Source organism: Pan troglodytes, chromosome Y, assembly GCF_028858775.2.
Source record: "Pan troglodytes isolate AG18354 chromosome Y, NHGRI_mPanTro3-v2.0_pri, whole genome shotgun sequence".
Classification (NCBI taxonomy): Eukaryota; Metazoa; Chordata; class Mammalia; order Primates; family Hominidae; genus Pan; species Pan troglodytes.
In genome coordinates this window covers 5,468,319-5,478,496 of record NC_072422.2, presented here as the reverse complement: position 1 = coordinate 5,478,496, position 10,178 = coordinate 5,468,319, and the positions used below count along the sequence as shown (strand labels likewise).

The 10,178-nt window shown below is 34.7% G+C and overlaps 1 pseudogene; it reads right to left on the bottom strand.

Annotated features, from left to right (window-relative positions):
• Positions 1 to 4,518: 4,518 nt before the first annotated feature.
• On the bottom strand, positions 4,519 to 4,997 carry LOC100608190 (testis-specific XK-related protein, Y-linked-like; annotated as a pseudogene).
• Positions 4,998 to 10,178: the final 5,181 nt, after the last annotated feature.

The window sequence follows — 10,178 nt, the reverse complement described above, 5'->3', positions numbered from 1 at the left end:
CATATTCATCTTGTAGAGTCATACCCTCCTGAGAAGACAGAGTTACACTAGGTAGTTGTAGGCATATCACCGTAGAGTTCAAAAGACACTCCTCAGATTTCACTAGGAAATGAGAAGTGAAATGTTATGACTGTTCTGGAAATATGGCCCTAACCAGTAAGGAGAAAGCTTGTGATCTCTACAATAAAAGGAATGATAAATAATAAATTACTTGAGATTTTTCCATGTTTGTTTCCTGTATTGAGTTTTGAATAATTAAAAATGTAAATAATAACTGTAATAATACATTTAAGTAATAAAAACATTTAAATAAATTTTAACTATTAAACATTTATATTTATTTATATGAATTAAATGGTCAATGTACATTTCTTTATTCATATAACTTCAACAGGCTCTCAAGTATAGAGAAGAATATGTCAAGTTCACACCTCTAAATGTCTTACAGCTAGGATGGATACAAATGGAAGGAGTGAGTGAAAAAATAACATAAGCTTATCTGCAAGTCAACTAAAATATTGTTTCATAAATACTATGTAGACTAAGTATTCAAAAACAATACTGAAATTATAAAGTTGTATTATTTATTATAATATTAAACACTTAGAGAGAGGTTATTATATCTCAGAATTTTAGCTTAAAATGGTGGATATAATAGTAAATAACACTGAAATGGCTCCTCACTTCATAAAGTAACAGTTAATAGTAAAGCAGAAAGGATCAAGAATAGAAAGGAAAAGACAAGAGATGTGTTTTATTCATTGAAAAGTAGAATAATTCTAGACCCTCAATGAAAAATGAATTGAACAACGTAACACAGAAGAAGGAAGTAAATTAAGATGTTGATACTATCATTTAGGGAACAATAAATGATGACCTCACCTTTAATGCATAAACAGCAACAAGAAAAAAAAAACATTTGTAGGTGGTAGATAATAAAAAAGTTGTTATAGATAAAATATGAAAGAGATGAGGGAAAATAATTGGACTTGGAATATCCCCAGTTTTTATGTTATATAGGTGATGTAGTTTTGGACAAAAAATGATGGAAGAGAGAGGCATGTAGAAAGTGTAAAGAAGTTCAGGGGAAGTTTTAAATTTAGCTGTCTTAATCTCGGGTCACTCATCAGAAAAAGGAAAGCACAATGTTTAGAAATTCAGAGATCATATCACCGGTTGAATTCCTTAGTACTACAGGTTTAAAACTTAAGAGGCTCTTGTCTCAAAACAACATCAACAAAAAGCCAGGTGTGGTAGTGTGCATCTGTAGTCTCAGCTACTGAGGAGACCAATGCAGGAAAATTGCTTAAGCCCAGCAATTTGAGGCTGTAGTCAGTCAAGGTCTCACTACTGCACTGCAGACTGCGTTTCAGAACACTTTCTTAAAAAAAAGAAAGGAAAGAAAAGAAAAAGGGAAGGGAAAAGGGAAAGGAGAAAGGGAAGGAGAAAGAGGTATTCTGTGTAGTTACATTAGTGGTCTAACAAACAGACATCTACGAGATAAAATGAAACAAAACACACTGACAATTAAATAGAGAAATCAGACAAAAGTTGAGTCATGTAATCCAAAGCAAAATAGTATTTCAAGAATGAGGGTGTGAATCAGTTTTACAGATACACATGACGGTTTGAGTAATATGCAATAGACAAGTGATACATGGGATTTAGTGACAAGTATAAGATATGATTCCAAAAACAGGGTAAATGCCTGAAGAAAGGAGAGTTAAGAAAAATAAAATTAAACCTTGTCACAGGCAACTCTTTCCATGAGTCTTCCTATCATAGAAAATAAATAAATGAGTTGACAGTGGCATATCTAGGACTAAGACAAGCAGTATGTAGATCTAGTAAAGAAAATGATCAAAGGGGGTGTGGCATCTTACTCCTGTAATTGCAGCACTTTGGGAGGATGAGGGGGCGGATCATTTGAGGTCAGTTTGAGACCAGCCTTGACAACACGGTGAAACCCCATCACAATTATAAATTCTAAAACTAGCCAAGCGTGGTAGTGCATACCTGTAATATCAGATACTCAGGAGACTGAGGCAGGAGAATCACCTGAATCCAAGAGGCCAAGGTTGCATTGAGCCAAGATTGTGCCAGAGACTCTCTCTCAAAAAAATTAAACTAAACTAAAATAAAAAGAAATGATCCTGCAGGTAGAGTGAAGAAGTAATGGTACAAGGAGACAACAAATAATAAGCAAATCAGTGTTTTAAGAAGCTGGGAAATCCAAAGCAAAGGCGAAGAGGGTCATAACAAGGAGCAGTAAAAAATATACAAAAATCTACACAAGTTTTATTTTTGGTGGTGATTTCTCAGGAGAAAGAAACACAAAAGAAAGTGTGAATAAGAAAGTTGTCACCATTGCCTTGGTAGAAAAAAAGGGAGAAAAACCACCACCAACAAAATAATGTAAATTACACAATGTTAAGCTCTAGTGTTCTTCATCCCTTCCCATGGTGTTTGTTTCCTCAAGAAATAACAGAAGCCAAATATTCAAAATAGAAGGAAACATTAGCATATATTACTGTCTACATATATTAAGTCAAGTTTGTTTTAACTGCAATTCATTATTTTAAAATTTGTATTTTAAATTAACAAATATAAATATTTATGGGACACAAAGTGATTTTATAATTCATGTATATATTGCAAAAGAATTATATTGGGCTAGTTACCATATCCATTACCTCACACACATACCATTTATTTCTTTGTGGTAAGAATATATAAATTCTACATTTTAAACAATCCTTATTTTTGAGATAGAGTTTTGCTCCTGTTGCCCAGACTTGAGTGCACTGGTGCAAACTCAGCTCATTTCAACTGCCACCTCCCGAGTTCAAGTTTTTCTCTTGCCTCAGCCACTCGAGTAGCTGGGGTGAGATGTGCATGCCACCAAACCTGGCTAATTCTTATATTTTCAGTAGAGACAGTGTTTCATCATGTTGGCCAGGCTGGTCTTGAACTCCTGACCTCTACTGATCCTCCCTCCATGGCCACCCAAAGTGCAGGGATTTCAGACATGAGTCACCATGCCTGTCCTTTTTTTTATTAAACAATTTTTAAGTTGACATTTATTAACTGTGATCACCATTCTGTGCAAAGGATCACCAGAACTTCTTCCTGTCTCATTGAAATTTGTTACCCTTTGATGAACACCTCCCCTTTCTCTATCCACTCGCATCACCACCCCACACTCCAATCTCTGACTACTTTTTGTGTGTTTCTAGAAAGAGTCAGGGCCTTGCTGCATTGCCCAGGCTGGAGTACAGTGACACAACTATGGCTCACGGTGGCTTCAAACTTCTGACCTCAAGTGATCCAACCACCTCATCCTCCCTTAGTGCTGGAGTGACAGTATTGAGCCACCACACCTGGCATATTCACAGTTTGAATGAGTTCAACTTTTTTAGATTTTACATATAATTGTGATCATTCTATACTTGTCTTTCTGTGCCTCTCTTATTACGCTGAGCATAATATCTTCCAATTCCATTCATTTTGTCACAAATAAAAGATCTTCCTCCTTTTTTAAGGCTGTATAGTATATCTCATTGTGTATATGTGCCACACTTTATCTCTTGATGTGCACTTAGGTTGTTACTGTATCTTGGCTGTTATGAATAATGCTGAGATGAATATAGAAGTGCAGATATCTCATTGCCATGCTAATTTTATATCCTTTGAGTACATATTTGGAAGTAGAGTAGCTGGATTATGTGGTAATTCTTATTTTTAATTTAACTGTATTTTTGAACACTCAATTCTATGACCCCAAAAGCACAGACTACAAAAGCACAACAAAAAACAATTGGATCACATTACATCAAACTAAAATATTTCTGTACCACAGAGGGAAAAGGGTGAAAAGCAAATGTTCACTGATAGTGTATATGCTATATTACAAGCACTTATTAAATTAAAGGTATAGGTTCCAAAATGTACTAGGTGAAAAATGTATTATGGTGATTTTTTCTGCTTAGTTTTTGTAGCCAGATGGATTTTTCATTTTGTTTTGTTTAATAAGCTGTACAATTATATTTAAGAAAACAAAAATTATTAATGCATAGTCACATTAGAAAAATCAATTTTATTAGAAACTACTTCCAAGATTTTGTTGTTTATATTTTTTATGAGTATCTTTATAAAGTCACACTCAGCCTCTTTACTCTTTGTTCTGTGAAAGTATATATGGATATTGCATACTCATTTATTGAAAATATCCTACCCTTCTCCATGAGTGATAGTAATTCCTCAGCTGCTTACTCTTATTCTTTTAACTGAATTTTCTCCAGATGCTTACACAATATCACAGTGCTTCTGGATGATTTTCAGTATCTCCTGGCAATACTTTGCCTGACCACCTTGGTTGCAAGTACTGACAGAAGAGGAGCTTAAAGCCAAAGGCTAATATGTAGGTTTTGATGAACTACATGGCAATTATTGAGTCACAAGACTTCGGTAAAACGTTCCCTCCAAAGAACCTAAATATCAATATTATTATCACATTTTCTAAAAACTGAAATCTGTAGTGTAGGATTGTATGTCCCACCTCTGTCTCTTATCAATTCCTCATTTGACAGCTGCAGTTTCACTGCTGACCAGCAGGAGAATTGATGGCAGCATATACTAGCATGATTAAGATAAGCATCCATACTTACCCACCATGCTGGAATTATTTTCTGTGTTGCTAGGAAGATGAGTTCCACTTTTCCAAAACTCCAGCCATGGTGTCAACAATAATACAAAATATATGATTAATAGAAAGTGTAAACTCCCCTGTTTCAGAGATGCAGGGAAGAATGCCAGAGTCACTACAGGTGAGATAATCACCAACGAATGCCATATCATGACATAGATCAATTTTATCACCTGTAGCTTAATGGCGCAAAGTCGTTGCCAGTGTGGATGGCCAGTATATTGCAGTGAATGGCAGCTACACAACTGATAAGAGGGAATATGTCATCAGCAATGCTATTAAAGATAAACATGAAAATGTTAGAGAATAATTTTCATTAGTAATGGCCACTTTCTCTTTTAAACTTGCCAAGTTAAGATATATTTCTCCCAACCCACCTCCTTCGGAAAATAATTTACATACAAAAAAGAAAGAAAAAAAAGATTTGTTATCTTTCCATTATCAGGGATTTAGTGAATATATGCATGCAAAACATATAAAACAAAGAATAAGTGAATACACACATACCCAAATTTATAAATGTATATACACATTCCCTTAAAATAAAATAACTGGAACTCATGAAATTGGATAGACACATTCGTATCTGACGTTATAAGGTGTGACAGCACCTAGAAAGAAGTCTCAATGAAGAACAAATAAAATTGGGTGAATTAGATCTTGAAAAGGTAGTTTCTTTTTTATACAAAGTTAGAGTGTAAAGTAGGAAATTACAGTGTAAAATAGGAGGTGAATGCAATATAAACTGTGTTTTAGACTATGGTGATAACAGGAAATCGGAAATAAGCTGTGGAGTTCAAGTAAATTCTGGAAGTGGAGCTGCCAGATTTTGCTGTGTGATGGAATACAAGGTACTAGAGAAGCAGAAAAATGAAAAGTTTTAGAAATTAAGTGATTTGTGTGGGCATGTTTTTGTTTGTGTGTACTTAGGTAATTTTATCAGAAAGCTCTTTATATGAAAATTAATTTAATTTTGACATTGTTATCCCAATAATTAGACTAATATGCACAAGGAAGAAAAACAAAATTATGTAGTAGTTGTATAATCAGTTTAAACAATCTTCTACTACATTCAGTTGAAAGACTAAAAATTCATTTCACATATACAGAAGGGTTAAAATAATACAGTCTTCATACACAATGAAATGAAGCCAGAAAACAAAAAGAGGCCAAATAGTCTTTACTCATCTAAAGTAACTATTCATTTTCTAACACCATTTAGAAAATGAATATCAAGAGTCCATTTATTCCTTCAGGGATACCCAAAGAGAAACTCTAAAGCAATAACATTCTTAACTGCATTTATGAGAAATAAGACTGAATAAAAAGAAATGATCTAAAAGTTAAATTTTAGAAAGTAAATTTTAGCTGGGTGTAGTGACTCATACCTGTAACCCTAGCACTTTAGCAGGCTGAGGTGAGTAGATCACTTGAGCCCAACAATAACAACAAGAAAACACCAAAAATGTTAGCCAGGCATGGTGGCACATTCCTGTAGTCTCAACTATTCAGGAGGTGGAGGTGGGATGCTCACTTGGGCAAAGGAAGTAGGCATAGTACATTTTGCTTTGGGACATTTATTTGCCTGTCCCCTTACCCCAGCACTTTGGGAGGTTGATACCCAGGGGTGATCATGTAGACCAACCCCGGCAACAGATTAGAAACTATGATCTCCGCAGAATGGAGCTGAGTTCCAGTCAATATTCCCGCTGATTGACTACAGTAACCTCAGACACTGAATAAAGATCAGAGGGCAGACCATGGAAGCTACAGGCCTTGAGTGCACCCAGTGCTCAACTGTGTGATACAGGTGCAACCTGGCACTGAGTTGACTTTGTCAGTCAAATTACTCCAGCCGTGAAAGTCTGCTCATTAATGTTTCCCCTCGTGCTACCAGGGCTGAAGCTATCATAGGCTAAAATACCTTAATTTCCTTCTCCTTGCCCTGAATCTCTGGACAGCCTTACTGTGGAAGAAAGCTTCCAAACAAAGGCAAACTACAAACACTGCATTAAGCACCTACATCACTGCACAGACATTGATGCATAGTCACAAGCATTAGGATCAACAAGAGAAACATGATGGCATCAAGTGGTCAAAATAAAGTGCTGGTGGTGACTGACCCAAAAGAGATGGGCATGGACACAAGGCCTGACAAGGAATTCAAAATACTTGTTTCAAGACAATGCAGTGGACTTCAGCAAAACACAAAGAATTCTGAAATTTATCAGAGAAGCTTACAGAAGGGATTAAAATATGGGAGGAAAAAACAAACAGAAATCTTGAAGAATAAAACACAACAAAATAAAAAATGCAATTGACAGCAGTGACAATAGAAGTGGTCAAGCAGCAAAACTCAAAGCGAGGTCAATTCAAAATATACAGTTAGAGGAGAAAACATAAATAAGATTCATGAGATTAATGGGATAACATCCAAAGAGAAAATGTGTCAGACACTGGCATTCAAGAGTGTGGTAGAGCCGGGTGTGATGGCCCATGCCTGTATCTTCAGCACTTTGCGGGGCCAAGGCGGGCGGATCATATGTTGTCAGGAGCTTGAAAGTAGCCTGGACAATATGGTGAAATGGTTTATCTATTATAATACAAAAATTAGCCGGGTGTATTGGTGGACATCTGCAATCCCAGCTACTCAGAAACCTGAGTCAGGAGAATCACTGGAACTCAGGAGAATCACTGGAACCCAGGAAGTGGATGTTGCAGTGAGCCACAATCACACCACTGCACTCCAACCTGCGAGACAAGAGCAAACCTCCATCTCAAAAAAAAGAGTGTAAGAAAAGAGTAGAAAGCTTATTTGGAGAAATAATAACAGAAGCCTTTTCAAACTTAAATAAAATATAAATATTCTGCTATAGGAATCTTGAAGGCTTACAATCACATTCGATTTCGATAAACATATCCCTGTGACTTAATATAATCAAACCAGCAAACATCGAAAACAAAGAGAGGATACAGAATTAAGGAGCAGAAAAAAAATAACATATTATAATGGGAATATATCCATACAAGTAATATATGCATATATATAATACAAGTGTTAATAGATCCAAAGGAAGAAAAAAATGCAAGATAATATTAGAAAAATTCAGCATCTTTCAGCAATGAATAGATAATACAGACAGAATTTAATAAGTAAACATTGGATGAAAATGCCATGTAGTGAAAATGCTAAAAACAGTTACTGAACTATCCATCCAAGAGCTATAGAATAAATATTCTTCTCCACTGCATACATGAGATATCTTTCAGGATATGTCATACATTAGGTAAAAAATCACATCTTAATGAATTTGGAAAGATCAAACTCACATAAAGTATCTCTTCTGAAATCACTAATTCATAAGTACATCAAAATTAAACAACATGCTCCTGAATAACCAATGAGTCAGTGAGGACATTAAAGAGAAAACACCATATTTCTTGAGACAAAAATAGAAACACAACACACCAAAACCTATGAGATTCAACCAAAGCAGTTTTAAGAGGGAAGTTATGACAATAAATGCCTTCAACTATGAGAACATATCAAATATACAACTTGATGTTTCAATGAAGGAATTAGAAAAACATAAATCTAAACTCAAAAGTAAAAACAAAAAACAACAAAAGAAAACAAAGCCCCTGATAAAGGAAATCAGAGCCATAAAAGAGATACCATAACTGATACCCAGAAACAAATTAATGGTAAGAAATCAAATCAGCAATAAAAGATCACCTATTAAAGAAAAGCCCAGGAACTGATGTATTCACTGTTGCCTTCTACCTACCACAAAAAATAAACTGCTGCCAATTTTTTTTAACCTAGTCAAAACATAAAACAAAAAGGAAGATATGGGAACTGTTCCAACTCAGTCCATTTGGATGGCATTATTCTGATTACAAAACCAGACAAGGATACAAGAAAAAAGAGAAAACTATGGGCCAAAATATCTGATAAACATAATGTAAAAATCCTCAATAAAATACTGGGAAAATGACTTATAATGCCCATTTAGAAAATCATTCACCGTGATCAAGTGAGATTATAGGGATACAGGAATGGTTTAATACACTAGAATCATTAAATGTCATACATTATATCAACAAAATAAAGAACAAAATCTATGCAGTCATTTCAATAAGTGAAAAAAGTTTTGACAAAATTCAACAGTTTCACAATAAAATCTCTTAACAAATTACGCGTGGAACAACCGTAACTCAACACAACAAAAGACACAGACCCGAATAACCAGATAACACCATATATACGAGCCCTTAGATAATATCACACTCAAAGGCAATTAAAAGTTGAAAGCTTTTCTGTGAAGATCTGAAGGAAGACCAAGATGTTCATTTTCACTACTTCTATTAATGTAATAATAAAAGTCCTTAGCCAGAAAAATTAGACAAGAGAAAGTAAGAAAAGCTACCCAAATTAGAGAGGAAGAAATAAAATTGTCCATACATGCTAATGACATACTATGGAAATCCTTAAACACACAACTAAAAAGTAGTTAGAACTAATACAGAAGGTCAGTAAAGTTTCAGTTTACAAAATCAACATATAAAATTGGATAGCATTTCCATACACTAACAGCAAAATACCAAAAAAAAAAAAAAACGACGACAAAAATTAAGAACACAATCTCAATCACAATAGGTATGGGGGATAAAAGGGAATAAATTTAATCAAGGAGATTTAAAAAAACTGCATTCTGAAATCTATGAAACACTAATAAAATGTTAAAATGACATAAATGAATGGAAAGATATTTATGTTCATTGATTGGAAAAAGTAATATGGTTAAAATGTTTATATGATCCAAAGAAGTGCACAAGTTGAGTGCAGTCTCTATCAAAACACCAATGGCATTTTTCACAGAAATTGAAAAAAAATCCTAAATAAATATGAAACCACAAAAATAAAACCATGAATAGTCAAAGCCATCCTGAAGATGTCAATGGGGTTAGGGATTGAATCCACAGAACTGGGCATGTCACAATGCTATAAACCAATACAACAGAACACAGTGAGCAAAAATAAATCTACACCTGTATAGCCAACTGATATTCTGCAGAGGTGGCAAGAAAACCAAATGAAGAAATGTCAGTCTCTTCAATAAGTGGTGCTGGGAAAACAAGAGAGCTACATGCAGAAGGACATAATTACAACTCTATCTCTCACTGAATACAAAAATTAACTCAAATGGATTAAAAAGCCTGGTACAGTGATGTGCCCCTATAATTTTAGCTACTCGGGGGTCCCAGAAGGGAGGATCACCTGAGCCTAGCTGTTCAAAGCTATAGCGTGAAACACTTATGCCACTGCACTCTACACTAGGTAATATAGTGAGACCTCACCTATAAGAATACATACTTAAAAACATTTAAAATTAAAGATGTAATGACAACAGCAATCTGTCAAACTAGTAGAATAAATCACAAAAGCATTTAATGACCTTGGTCTGGGCAA